Source organism: Thermobia domestica, chromosome 15, assembly GCF_964235325.1.
Source record: "Thermobia domestica chromosome 15, izTheDome1.hap1.1, whole genome shotgun sequence".
NCBI classification, from domain to species: Eukaryota; Metazoa; Arthropoda; class Insecta; order Zygentoma; family Lepismatidae; genus Thermobia; species Thermobia domestica.
The window spans coordinates 173,430,269-173,444,941 of record NC_137468.1 but is presented as its reverse complement, the minus strand read 5'-3'; the positions used below and the strand labels follow the sequence as shown (position 1 = coordinate 173,444,941).

The 14,673-nt window shown below is 36.3% G+C and overlaps 2 protein-coding genes and 1 long non-coding RNA gene across 3 annotated transcripts in view; 2 read left to right on the top strand and 1 right to left on the bottom strand.

Moving 5' to 3' along the window:
• Positions 1 to 14,673, top strand: part of LOC145671370 (DNA ligase 3-like) — a 965,078-nt gene that overhangs the window by 317,212 nt on the left and 633,193 nt on the right. The window lies entirely within an intron of this gene.
• Positions 1 to 14,673, bottom strand: part of CNMa (CNMamide) — a 298,284-nt gene that overhangs the window by 198,178 nt on the left and 85,433 nt on the right. The gene's annotated exons all lie outside the window — the stretch shown is intronic.
• LOC145671369 (uncharacterized) lies at positions 5,208 to 12,984 on the top strand. Its single transcript, XR_014128513.1, has 3 exons — positions 5,208 to 5,325; positions 7,600 to 7,705; positions 12,751 to 12,984. It is a non-coding gene; the product is annotated as an uncharacterized LOC145671369 (long non-coding RNA).

Genomic DNA, 14,673 nt, shown 5'->3' with positions numbered 1-14,673 from the left:
CTGGATTATATTGGGGGGGCCAGGACCCCACCTTTAAATATTGGGGGGGGCAAAAGTGCCCTGCCCCCCCAAAGTCGGCGCCTATGCATGTGTGTTATAGTTAGAGGTATTGTGTTACTGTAAGGAATAAATATGTTATTGTTTGGAGTATGTTTGTCATTGTTAGAAGTTTGTGTGTTGCTGCTAGGAGTATGGGTATCACTGTTAAGAGATTACAAACAATGTTAGTACTAGCTTGATTAGCTTTTAAATATTGGGGAGGACATGCGACATTTTACATGCACAAGCCATCTTTTAACTACACACTATGGTTTGGTTTGATTTGATAGGAGTAATTTAATGATTTATCGTAACTCATGTAGTGAAAAAAGTGACGTAAACATAAAATACAAGTGCACAAGAGTGAATCCAGGGGGAGGTAGGAGATATAGGCCACATTCCCATCGAATATAATATTGAACTTTGAAATGAGAAAACAACAATATCCTAAGAAAACGATATGTTCTGAAAAAAATCAAACATTTCCGAAATAAAATCCTAAGTTTGCAATCTGTAAGAAGTGTTGCCCACGAGGCGAAAAATAAGTTTTTTTTTTGTCTTATCTCTGAAATTTTCAAAGTATCTCGTCTCGTCTCGTCTCGATTCTCAAATAGCTTTTCTCGTTGCATTTTCTAAATTTATATACAAATTTTATGCCGTGAATTTTCTAAATTTCATCTAGAAGTTTTTAGAATCCTTCCACGTCACGGGAGGTCCACGAAAGATGTGATGTAACATTTAAACCGTATGTATTGGACAGTGGCGTAACTAGTTTTACTGCGTCCTGGATCCAGCGATCATCGATTTACTTACACCCGCCTTCTGCCCCACGCATTTCAGCTGCAGCGTTATATATATATATATATATATATATATATATATATATATATATATATATATATATATATATATATATATATATACTAACAGTATACAAAATCATTTTTATTACACTGAGAAAAATCCGTTCTCTTGAAAGCGGTATATTGTACAAATATACGGAATCCTCTTGCTTACTACAGAAATCAGTACTGCCCGTAGATGTTACATCATGCCGTTGCACGATATCTGATATCTAACAGTCTTCCTTATATTACATACGTATATGTATGTTACCTTCGTCAGCTATATGTTATATACGTTCATTTGTATGTGAGATCCAGACCGCCTATATTGTTTCATACGGAAAGTACGTATAGATGGAACACTTATTCAGAAAGTATTATAAAACATGCGTTTTCAGTTATACGTCTGTTGTACGTTAAGTCCAAAAGCTACAGGAATTGCGAATGTAACCTACCGTTTTAAGTACGCCACCTACATTTTTTTCTCAGTGTAAGAAATCTAAAGTTTTTACTTATCTTTGTAAGTGTCAACTAAGTTTCAAACAGGCCCAACTTTGGTTTTATCCCCGGGTGGGGATGGTACCCTGGAGGGGGCGCGGCGTGTTGATTGCAGTGGCACATTATGCAAAACTTTCACTAGGCAGCTAGCTATACAAACATTGCGGAGACGATTGTTCGGGTATCGCCCAGTGGAGATTCAGAAAGGGGGCGCGGGGCTCGTGCGTCCCTCCATGAGGTGTAAAATATATAAATAGTCCCTAATGAAGCGTTTGTTGAAAGGCTGTGGAAAAATTTATCTCAGAAGGAAGATTCTGAGTGTTCCCCACTCATTGCAGATAATGTATGCGTTTCTAGTTCATGGTAATCCTGGATTCTCTCGTGTTGAACAAGATGGTTTTCCTCAATGCCGTCTCCAGAAGGGCAGAGATAAATACGTATTATGAAGCACTGCAGTCCACATTTTTAGTTAGCGTAGCAAATATCGAAAAATGTCTAGGTTTATTTTTCAGACCTGCGCTCCCCCTCAGAAATTCCTGGATCCACCCCCGGTATCGGCTGTTGCCAATGAACTGCTAATAGTCATAGCGTACCTTTTGAAACGTTTTCAAAGTTCTTTGCATAAGGAACAGTTTTCCGCATTTTTTTTTTCGCCCTTACACACTTTTACTGTGCGACCTGGAGCACCTTGCTCAGAAATGAGAAAAATGCATGTTCAAAACAAAATAAGTAATTTTTACTTATATTTGAGACAAAATGTCTCATTATTTTCAAACGGAACGTGTTTCCATTTGTGACCTCAAGGCAAATTTTCAGGGTCCCATTTATGAGATTTTCTGACTTCTTAAAAATGAGAATGAAATAGTGCGATTTGTGATATAATAGATGACTGAAAAATAACGGTAACAATCTTACCGAAATAATATTACTATGTTTTACTAGGATGTAATGTTGCTAGGGCTTAATTACTATACAGGAAACGAGATAAAAAATTTCACTTGTAGCAGAGTGCGAATGGATATGAGTACGCAGTACGGTGATGCGGCTGAGGTGTCATGTATGAATACACCATACCATTACGAAAGTCGAGGAAGTAAACGGCATGCGAAAATAAACATATAGATTTCATCAGACAAGATTCATGGAAGTTACTACCTGTGTTCTATTAAAATTAATACTGTAATGTAAGCTCACGTAGTTTAATGGTGGAACACTATTGTAGTAATTGAACCGAGTTTACAGTAAGAGTAAAAGTAAAGAATAAATGGATCAATTACTGTAAATACCCTTTTTGTTATGTAGCAATAAGTAGAATGGGGAGGCATGCCAATGTTTTACACCCTTTGTCATTTGTTATAAGGTGCAAAATATCTTATGTATGGAAACAAAGAACACATAAATAAGTAATCTATGTAGTTACAAACAGCGTTGAAAAAAGTATGATTTATTATTATGGAATTGTAATGCAAAGGTACTTTGTACTGATCACCTAGTATATACTACGCCTACTTTTTCCCCACCTAGTAATCTTTCTAATGATATACGTTTGGATTCCCGGTGGGGGCATTCGATCGAAAAAGTGTAACACGCTTTTTCAGGCCTGCCACCCTGAATGAGGTTTTCCTGGGTTTTCCTTATTCACACCAGGCAAATGCCGGAGTGGTACCTAACTTATAGGTCCCAGGCTGCTTCCTTCCTTTCCCCATCCTTTCTTCCTTCTCTTCCCCGGATTGTGTGCTCGCCGAGGGACGTCATCCCTCAAAACGTGAAGGGCTTAATGGCCTCAGATGCCGAAAGCCCAGAAATCTAAATCCTAAATCCTATCCGTTTGCAGGTTACTTGTGGCATATAGTCACTGTGCGAATTGAATATTTCGTGCAGATTGATTATACGAATCAATACAAGAATTCGTGAAATATATACTTCTTTCTGAATTCACTTTCTGTACCTTCAGCAATCATTTTTCAGATGTGCACTTGCATTCCCAGGTGCAGATTCACTTTAAGAGATCTTGTTCTAAAACGCCAACCAACCTGTGCTAAATTGCCACTAAAAGCACGAATGCTATCTAACCGAGTCAGGACAGGAGTGCAGCAGGGTGCCGCGCATTAACGTGAGGTGCGTCCATAGGAAGCAGGCACGTCAACGATGGTAGTTATATGCGTAAAGGAGGATTATGGATGCCAACTGTTTTTACGATGCAAAGATATATTTTTGTTAAAGTCATTTGCTTGTTACATTGAAGTGTGCAGTTACATTCCCCGGGACAGATTCACTTTAAGAGGTCTTGTGCTAAAACACTAACCAACCTGTGCTAGGTGGCCACTAAAAAGCACGCATGCTATCTAACCGAGTCAGGGCATGGTATCGCGCGGGGGTGCGTCTGTAGGAGGCGGACTCGTCAGGGATGGTGATTATAGTCGTAAACAAGGATTATGGAAAACCACTGCTTTGACGATACAAAGATTTCTTTTTTGTTAAAGTTATTTGCTTGTTACATTCGTCGCAAGTCATATTGTCCTTTATTAATCTACCACTATTTATCTTATGAGCGAATACGTGCATACCAGGTTCGACCTTCATTAATATATTTTCACGTAAATACGCCTCTCACAGATAAGAGCACACCATATTTTGATTATTTACATACTATTCCATTAAAATGTTATTACAAATTTCTTCTGAAATTTTACAAATATGTGAATCTGAATAATCAATCTGCATCGAATATTTTTCCCAGTGGGAGGGATGAATTTCACCCATATACGCATCCAGTCGTCACAAACGCACACTATCTATATAGAGAGAATTTGAACAGTTGTACCTACCAGGGATGTAAATTTTCTTTTCCAGGGGCGTTAAATTTTTCTCAGAGGGGACATCCCTGGCATCCCCCGTTAATTCGCACACTGCATACAGTAATATATCCATTTGCTCTTAATTTAACGTAGGGGCTGCGATAGGTAAGTGGTAGAGCGTTCACTTCTGGTTCAAGATGTTCTTGGTGAGATCCCAGCTCACGGCAAGTGAGCTTTGTGGTGGATAAACACAGTCCGCGTGGGTTTTGTCGAATTCTTCAGTTTCTTCCCACTTTCTTCATTCCACTATCTCATTCATTCTCATCATCATCGTCTCCTTTATTCTACCCGACACAGCTGTGGAACGTAAAACTCAAAGATTATTATTATTTTTTTTTTTAATTGAATGTCCCAACATTGTGCTCCAAGGCTAAGGGAGACAGTGATAGAGATGGATAATAATGGTGTAGTGAAAATGTGGACGTTCGTTGCTTGGCAGTTTTTGGAGAATTTATCTGCTTAATTTTTTGGTTTGTTGTTTCGTTATTAAGGAATGTAATTTTTTTGAAATGAAAGTTTAAATTTGTTATATTTTAAATAATATAACTGTAGGTGTTTATTTTATACAAGTTCTGTATTTACTAATAGTTTGAATTTTTTTTTTTTTTTTTGCACGTTTATATTTTGTTAATATTATTTCTCCTTCTCCTTGTCGTATTTCAGAACCACACTGTTAAAAATGATTTATTCAAAAATGAATACATTTTACTACTCAAAAAAAATTGAGTAAATTTGTCTCAATTTTGAGGAGAAAATTACTCAAAAAATGAGAATGAGGAAATTTAGTTGCATATTTGAGTCAGAGACTGGTTCTCAAAAACGAGTAATAATGTAGTCTTAAAAAATATTGTTTTATGACATAGATATATAATGGAATATCGTGAGATATAAAAGACAGTTTGCAAATGCAAGACTATGGAAAACAAGTACGAACAAGCTAACATAAGAGCACAAAAGTCCTTTATAATCCTGAACTATATATTCTCATTCTGGCTGATGGAGGAACTACTTAGCGGATGGATAAAGAGAAAGATGGATGCATGGAAAACATGGAAGCATTGTTTACTAATCAGAGGATTACGCAGGTAAGTACTGCTAGCAACATGAATTTAGTTTTATAAGTGTGAATGCAACATTGTTTGTGTACGAACATTGTAATCGATTGGCGGTTAATCACGACAAAGCATTATTTTCCTTCGAAAATCATGAGTAATGCTTCTAGGTACTGGTTCCCAGATTGAATGCCCGGAAGCCTCACTCTATGCTTCTGGGCATTCTATATCTTAGACAAAGTTATTGTGTTAATTATATGCGACTTTCCAATATATTCAGTAAATTGATTACTTTTTTTTTTTTTTTTTTTTGTGAATTAGGGCGTGCAGGTTTACTTTTGGCGCTGCACTCTAAATAACTGTTGGAAAAATACAATTCTTTTAATAATTTCCTTCTTATTGTCCCCTAAAGGATTTGTAGTGGGTGACATGAAAAAAACTCCCTTGCGGGAAGGTTCTAGATTACTGGTCCCCTATGTAGGTTAGTAGCTGGGTTGGTTTGTTTCTCTACTAAAGTTTATACATTTAATCTACACAGCATTGCTGAGCGAGCATTAGCGAGTGAAGGCGGGTTAGAGCCCCGCAGGGCACGTTGTTTTCTGTCTTTATTATTGCTCAATGGGAAGGTTGACCAGTAATCTAGAACCTTGCCCTCACTTGCAGGTCCGTATCCGCGCGGGGGGGTCTAGGGGGTCGGGCTCCTAAATTTTTACTGCCTGCCTAAAATGTTCACGGTAGGCTTGCAAATGCAGGGGTGCCCACAAGGGGGGGATATGACGCAAACTGCGTCATTGAAATATTTGGGGGGGTAAAATCTATATAAATATGTTTGAGGGGGTGTAAAAATTAATCGAAAAGTTTTTTTCATAGAAGAACACCTACGGATAGACAATTGAGGGGGATTGCGTCAAGGACATGAGGGGGGTGGGCACCACTGGCAAATGAACTATAATATGGTTGGATTTCCCCCTCCCCTACATTTTTGGGCTGGCTACCGGCCTGCTCACTTGCACGGATAAAATTTCAAGGGACCACCAGAAGTATTAGTTGAAAAATTGCAATTCCTTTACGATTGCCATATAAATACGGATTCCGTATCTGTTGCATAAAAGCTACAATGTAAAAAAAAAAAAAAAAAAAAAAAACAGGCATTACTCGAGCAGACTGTTTTATCAAGTTTTGACACATTTCTTACATTCTCAGGTTGGGTTAAAGTTTTTTTTTTTTTTTAACAGCACTAAATAACAAGCTCCAGTACTACATACAGATTAACTTCAGAAGGGCTCGATGTAAATACAGTGTGGACGTATCGCATAAACACGAACAAACTTGTGCTAGGTGGCAATAAAAGCATGAATGCTATCTAACCGAGTCAGTGCAGGACGAACCTGGTGGCACTGTTCGTAGGTTTCTTTAAGAGAATTTCCCTCGACTGACACAAACTTTTCACTTTATCAAATTGTCCGTTGTTTGTTGAGTGTCCAATACTTATGACAGAAGTTATGTAATAATTTTAATTTAGCTATATTAAGTGAACTACCACTAGTGGCGTCATTTAGGGGGCAGGGAGGGGTAATTGCACCCCCTGAGATTGAGATTTATATGTTTTGAGTAGAATAGTAGTCAGTGAAAAACGCAAAATTTTCTTATATCAAGGGGTCTTGCCCTCCCACAAGCAAAATCTGAAATGACGCTTCTGCTACCAACCACATTTGTTTATTCATTTACTTTTTCCTTCTATTTTTACTTTTTTTTTTTTTTTTTTTTTGCAAAAGTATACACACAGCCAACCAAATGAAATATAGTGAAATCTTTCAGTTTAACATCCCATGATTATGCCTTTAGGTTAAGGGAGACGATGATTAAAGCAAGTGAATGATGATGGAAGAATGAGAAAGTGGGAGGAAACGGGAGTACCTCGACAAAATCCACGAACACAATGTTGTTTATCACAAGCTTGCTTGGGTGAAAATCGTACCAAGGAAACCATGCACCTGAGGTAAGCGCTCCCCACTGAGCCACCGTGCACCCCACTAGCTAACAATGGGTGCAAATTATGCTACTTGCAGCACACACAAACTATTGCAATTGTATTGGTTTATTTCTGAATAACAAAGAACAATTTAAGTAGTGATGTTCGTTAACAAGAGTCTAATTGCTACTTCACATTATTCATGTATGCGCATTTCTAACATTGCAGTAAAACATTATGACAATGAACTACTTTTGAACTTCATGACTAGAAAAAGGTAAAATATATTATTTAATAGAATATATTTGTATAACAATTAAATCTTTATGTTTCAGATGGATGCTGAATTTAAAAATTTGTTCGGCGCGACAGAGTCTGTTTTCAATGTCATCTGTTTGGCAGTGATAATTTTCTTTAAGGTTTCGCTAGAGAAAGTTCTTGGTGAGTAAGATCAAGTTTTCGTGTATATTTATCATATTTCAGGTTGCATGTATAAATATGTACACAAGAGTCTATTTGTCATCAACACAACCCTACTTCTGGCAAAGCACCCATTTGTTTTTTTTTCTTTACATTATCTTTTTATAGTGTCTATTCACAAACATTGTTTTATTGTTATAATTCAATCGCAGCAAATGGTAGCTTTTATATGCTTTACTTTGAAAAGTAAAAATAAGTCAGTATTTTGAAACACGTAATACCTTTTAAATAAACGTACATGAACTCAAAATTGCACATCTTTGGCTTATTATCTTCACGTCTTAAGACAGTGATGGGCAAAGCATGGCCCGCGGATTAGATGTAGCTCCTTAAACGTTTCCACCCAGCCCACGATGTGATTCATTACCTGACGAATATAACTTCACTTCTGAGAATCAGTGGATTATACTTCCACCCAAATTATGAGAAATGTTTAAAAATGCATTCACAATACCATTTATCACATTCCCCTTCATGAACTTTCAGGTATTAATAGAGCTTGGTTTTACAAGTGATACAATCACTGTTGTTGTTGTTGTTTTTTTTTTTTTAATTATATTGGCCCACCTATATTTTTTTCCGTTTTTCTTTAGCCTGCGGCCCAAAATGTTTCCCCATCATTGTGCTAAGGAATATAACAATTGTCTAGGGCTTTAGAAAGCAGTACACTTTAAGTAAAACCTTATTTCAACTCATGGAAGTAGTTTTTGAATAATTTAGTGTGATTTACATTGTACTTAAAAAAATATTTTGGCAGACAATAGCAATATCTACTAATTCCAAACATTATTATATACTGACTTAGTCATATTTTCTCTCTATAGATCAATTGCGCACTAAAAAAAAAAAAATCACAAAACAAACATTTATAAACTTACATAAAAAAAGTTGCTTTTGTAGTATAATCTTTTTGAGTAATGAATGGGGAATTTAGGTCTGAATATAATACAAATAATATACGGGAGTGAAACGTGATAACCCACAAATGTGTGTTCATCAAGATTTTACAAACACTTACACTTTTACGAACATTTTCGTCATTTGGTTTAAACCAGTTGGTTTTTTTGAAAAAAACCAGCTGCTTTAAACATTGGTTTAAACCAGCCAACCCTGATATGTAGTCATTAAGTTTCCTTTCTATGAATAAAGAATCTGTATTCTCAAGCAGTGGCGTAACTAACAGGCTCCCGGTATTTAAGTTTCGGAGTATAACTTTATAATGTTTGGATGTTAAAAGCCCTTTGCAGAGTTCCTCCGTGGCTAAGCGGTTAGCGTACGCGCTCTTGGCGCGGGAGACCCGGGTTCGATTCCCGACGGGAGCTCATGTGGTTCGGATTCCACGTTAATCAGTAGGTCCACGTCTCACATAGCCTCGCTGCTGAAAGGGACGCTAAACTGAAATTCAACTCTATTCAAAAGCACTTTGCAGGTTTCATATTACTGCAAGAGTACTCTACTTAGAGGAAAAAGAAATCACGGAACCAGCTATAATAGATTTAGTGAATTCTACTCGGAAAATGTATCGCCTTTTGTTCCAACAACTAACAAGTTTCCGATGAGTAGTGAAGAAACAATTTAGTGAAATTTTAACTTGGAATTAATTAGCCAATTATTTAGTCGTAGATAACTTCCTATGTTAGTAGTGTTCTGGATTTGTGTACTTCTTTGCAACTGTATCTCACTGTGCCTCTGACGAAGCCAATCCTGAGCGATCATTCAGTACACTAAAAGCCATTAAACTTTATATTCGTAGTACAAGGTCGAAGATGAAATTGAGCTCAGCCCCGTAACTTGGGCTTTTTCTTGGAAGACCAAACATTAATTAGACCTCCTAAAATATGTCAAGTTGAGGCCCCCTAGAATAATGATGGCATTTGAAGTGAAATCCTTACTAAACGTGTTCGATAATTCTTGGGGCGCCAGTTGATGGTTTACTAAAGTAAGATCCAGATTACATATATGCTACATCTTAAAGGAATGTATTTCGTTCAGATAGTGGGGCAGCAGAAACATCTTAAATTATTTGCAATGCTTTTGAAAATAGTACGGTGCTTCACAAGTTAACTAAATGAGACAATATGTTGAAAGTATTACTAAATATATATTTTGTCTGGGGCTCTAATAGGACACATTTTACTGAATGAGGCTCTTAACACATTTTCGTTTCATTTTTTTTTTTTTCTGTTATGTGGTAAACCTTTTCCAAGCTTTATTTAGAAGTTCCTGTTCATATCACATCATACAAAGCAACAAAGTTTTAACTCAAATGAATCCTATCAAACAACTGGAAGCTTAATTGGGGGGGGCGCAGTTTCCCCATTCCCCCGCAAAAGTTACGGTATTGGTTGAGCCCTTTGCCAATCCTGAGCACTGAAAGCGAAGAATGGCACCACGTTGATATTGAGAAAGTAGTCAGCGAATTACTCTCCGAAAAAAAAAAAAATACGCCGGTTTAGAAATATGTGAGCAAGTTCCACAAGTTGTGACGAGTTTTCATATGTTAGTTGTAATGTGAACGTTAGGAAACAAATTATTTCTGCTCTTGCCTTTGAGGTGAGCGGTCCCAGGTTCGACTCCTGGTGGGGACACTCGGCCGAAAGAGTGTAACAGCTTTTTCAGACCTGCCATCTTGAGTGAAGTCTTTCTTGGGTTTCGTTCATTCATACCATTCAAATGCCGGGATGGAGGTACCTAATATAATGGTCCCAGGCTGCTTCCTTCCTTTCCCAATCCTTTCTTCCTTCCCTTTCATCGTACAGTGGGCTCGCTGAGGGACGTCATCCTTTATACGGGATGGGCTAACGTGGCCTTAGATGCCGACAGCCCAGAAATCTAATTCCTAATTCCTAGAAATTATTTCTTTTAAGAAACTTTTTAGTCCCATGTAATTGCTTAATAATAATAATAATAATAATAATAATAATAATAATAATAATAATAATAATAATAATAATAATAATAATAATAATAATAATAATAATGTGCAATTTTTGTATATTAGCAAGTAGTGTCTGACTAGATGGAAAAATAACTCTACTACTGTATAAATTGTACGTGTGCCATGAACGTAGAAACAGGAAGAGCCCTTTTGACATTTTCGCGGATGGAGGGGGGCATGCATTCTTAGTTACGCTACTATTCTCAAAACATTCTAGTAATTTGTTTAACAATTGCTAAAAAAAGTAGAAATCGAATAACGGTGAAATTTTATATAACAGAATTTGTGGTGTGATTCATTGTTTCTTTCTTTCTTTCTTTTCTTTTTTTTTTCCTCACACATAAGCAGAAATGACCAATTTTCAGGTTTATTGTTTCCTTGTCTTGCATAGATGAAACAGATCGAAATGTTTTTGGTTACCTTTCAATTTCCTTATTTTTATAATCTTATTTCAATTGATATTAATCCTTCCAGAACGTGACAACCCTACTATTATTGAGCTTCGCTTCGCTCAGCTCTTATACTCGGGTTAGCCGTTTGGTTGTCCGCGAACTCCTCCTAGACCGTTTGGCCGATCTCAACCAAACTGAGCACGCTGATAGAGTATGTCGTGCTGAGTGACAACATAGGTCGAAATCAAAAATCCGATGTACCATCGAGGAATAATGACCGAAAAACGCTTCCTCCTAGACCGTTTGGCCGATCTCAACCAAACTTAGCGTGCTGATAGAGTATGTCGTGCTGAGTGAGAACATAGGTCGAAATAAAAAATCCGATGTACCATCGAGGAATAATGACCGAAAAACGCTTCCCCCTAGACCGTTTGGCCGATCTCAACCAAACTTAGCACGCTGATAGAGTATGTCGTGCTGAGTGAGAACATAGGTCGAAATAAAAAATCCGATGTACCATCGAGGAATAATGACCGAAAAACGCTTCCTCCTAGACCGTTTGGCCGATCTCAGCCAAACTTAGCACGCTGATAAAGTATGTCGTGCTGAGTGACAACATAGGTCGAAATCAAAAATCCGATGCACCGAAAAACGCTTGCATAGACTTAACATGGGGAAAAAGTTTTCACGCGATTTTTTTGTCAACAATTAAAAATGACATTTATTATTGCATAATGGCCAGGAATGATTACGTAGTTTAAGCTCGCTCAGCTCATTTCATTGCAATCGGGTACATCCATTGCATTCCTAGTTATAAAGATCGCCATAGACGAGTCAGGTCTTAAGTCTTTCATTTGATGTTTATTAGGATCACGCAAGTGGGATATATATAATATTGTAATGTTAGTACCATAAAAGGTGTTCATTTTACTCCGACCTCACTCACCTTCATTCTCACAGTGAATTGGCCCTCGCCCTCACCTTGGAAGAGAGTTGACCATTGCTCTCGCCTTCGTGTTGGGAATTTGTCCTCGCTCTAGCCCTGACAGTGACAGTTGGCCCTCGCCCTCGCTGTCCAAGCTTGTCATCGCCCTCGCGTCATTATGGTTGAGAGAGAATTTGAGGGTGAGGATGCCCTCGAGAGGGCCATCCTCGCAAGGGTAAACACCTCTGGCTTAGTACGTCCGTTACACCGCTCAATAACTCTTCAACAAAAGATAATTTTAAAATTGTTTTCTGCAATCAACAGCTAGATAATTATCTCGGAGGAGTTCGTTAATGGATGTGATCCACCTACTTGTAGTGATAGAAATAAACCATTTCCGGTTAACGTTGATCACTATAGAGCATAGACAGTAATCTCACATTGTATATTTTTTAATCGATTAAGCGTCCCTAGAATATATTCCATTTCCACTCTAATCACTCTGCTAAAACACTAAATGGTAAATCTACTACAACTTCTGGTTTCAATATTAATTGAAAAAATATTGCGTAATTCTCTTTACTGTCTTTACCAGAGTCTATATTATCGTATTTCAATTGATACTAATTCAAATTAGAACGTAGCAACACTAATATTATTCGAGATATCGCCATACACGAATAAGATTTATAAGTATTTCATTTTATTTTTATTTCTATTGTCACTAATTACACAATCTCTTTGTTTCCAGGGAGATGAAGGCATAGACACATTTATAGCAAATGAAAAACTTCTGGGAGGATCTCATGTCCATTGGCAGTTGACACAGACTGTTTTCCAACGAATGCATACATCTGTCATAGTACTTTGTAGGCCTATTCAGTGGGTTCATGTATCCTCATTGTCTTGTGTAAGTTGTTATAAAAATTGTGCTCATGTATAGACTTAGTTTATTATTTGACAAATAAAAAATACAATGTACAAACGTATTTTCCTTTAATCAAAATGAAACAAATGTATATACATTTAAGTTTGTTTGTGTTTGTGTTTGTATATATATATATATATATATATATATATATATATATATATATAACGTCGCATGATTATGTTTCAAGGCTAAAGGAGAAGAAAATGATAATGAAGTGATGCAATGAAGAAAGTAGGAGGAAACGAGAATACATCGAGAAAACCAGTGCACATAAAATTTGTCCACCATATCAGGTTTACTTGTTTCAAACTACGCAAACCAACATAATAATGTAAAAGGAGCTTGTGTGTTGATTAAATTAAAATTCTCATCTATGCTATTTATGGAAACAACAGGTCTCAGCATAAAAATGTAACTTGCAGATTCAAAATTGAGTAAAAACGTACTTTAACAATTAGATTATATTAGTATTCAAAAATAGGAATGGGAGTATTTATTCTGCTGCGTTGCAGGCACAGGGAAAATTCCCCAAAATTACAAAGGTAGATGAATTTCACACTGCACTAACAAATTTATAGTAAGTACGCCTTCTACACATTAATATTGATGTTAGACATTTTCATCTTCAAAGCTGGGAAATAGAAGTAATTTTTGAAGTACTCGTATTTTTTCAAAAACTGATTTCTATTTTCCAACTTTTAAGAGGAAAATGTTTTAACTTCAATATTAATGTGTAGAAGGCGTACTTACTATAAATTGTCCAGTGCAGTGTGAGAGTAATCTTCCTTTCTAGTTCCAGGAAACCTTCCCTGTGTCAGCAAGGCAGCAGAATAAGTACTTTTTTCTCATTTTTGAATACTAATAAAATCTCATTTTTGAGTACTTTTTTACTCATTTTTTTAAAAAAAAACCTTCTCATTTTTGAGAAGGGTTTTTCTCAAATTTGAGAGGAAATATTCTCAATTTTTGAGAAAGTGTGTTTCTCAATTTTGCGGCTATCTGAGCATTTCGAATACTTTTCTACTCAATTTTGAGTATACATGTTCTCAATTGTGAGGAGAGCATTACTAGTTTTTGAACAAAGAATTTCTCAATGTTGATTACATTCATCTCATTTTACGGTTAACTTTCTCATTTTTGAGCAAATGTGTTCTCGTTATTTTTGAGAAATAGCAGTTTCTCATTTTATTTAAGAATATTTTATCTCGCTTTTAAGACAATTTTTACTCAAAAGTGAGTAAAATTTACTCAAATTTGAGTACATATTGTTCTTATATTTTGAACACCCACACTTTCTCACTTTTGAGAACAATGTATTCGGAGCTATTCTGAGAACACAATGTTCTCAAATTTGAGTCAATTTTACTCATTTTTAAGTAAGTATTTTTAACAGTGCATGTTTCTGTGCACTATTTCTCGCTTTGGAGAAAGACATTTTTTTTTTTTTTTTTTTTTTTTTTGGAGAAATGTGTTTCTGAAAATGGAGGTTATATGCCTCATTTGATCAGATGTTCCTTTCTCAATTTTAAGAAAGAATACAACATTTCTTAAATTTGAGAAGGCATTTGCACGCTCAGAAATGAGACATAATTCCTCGCGTTTGAGTCATTATTTCTCAAAATGATTTGAGAAAATCGAAATCTCACTTTTAAGAATGTATTACTGGGTGCACAGGTAAAAAAAAAAAAAAAGTTCTCAAACACGAGGATTTTTTTTCTCGAATTTGAGAAACCATTTTTAACA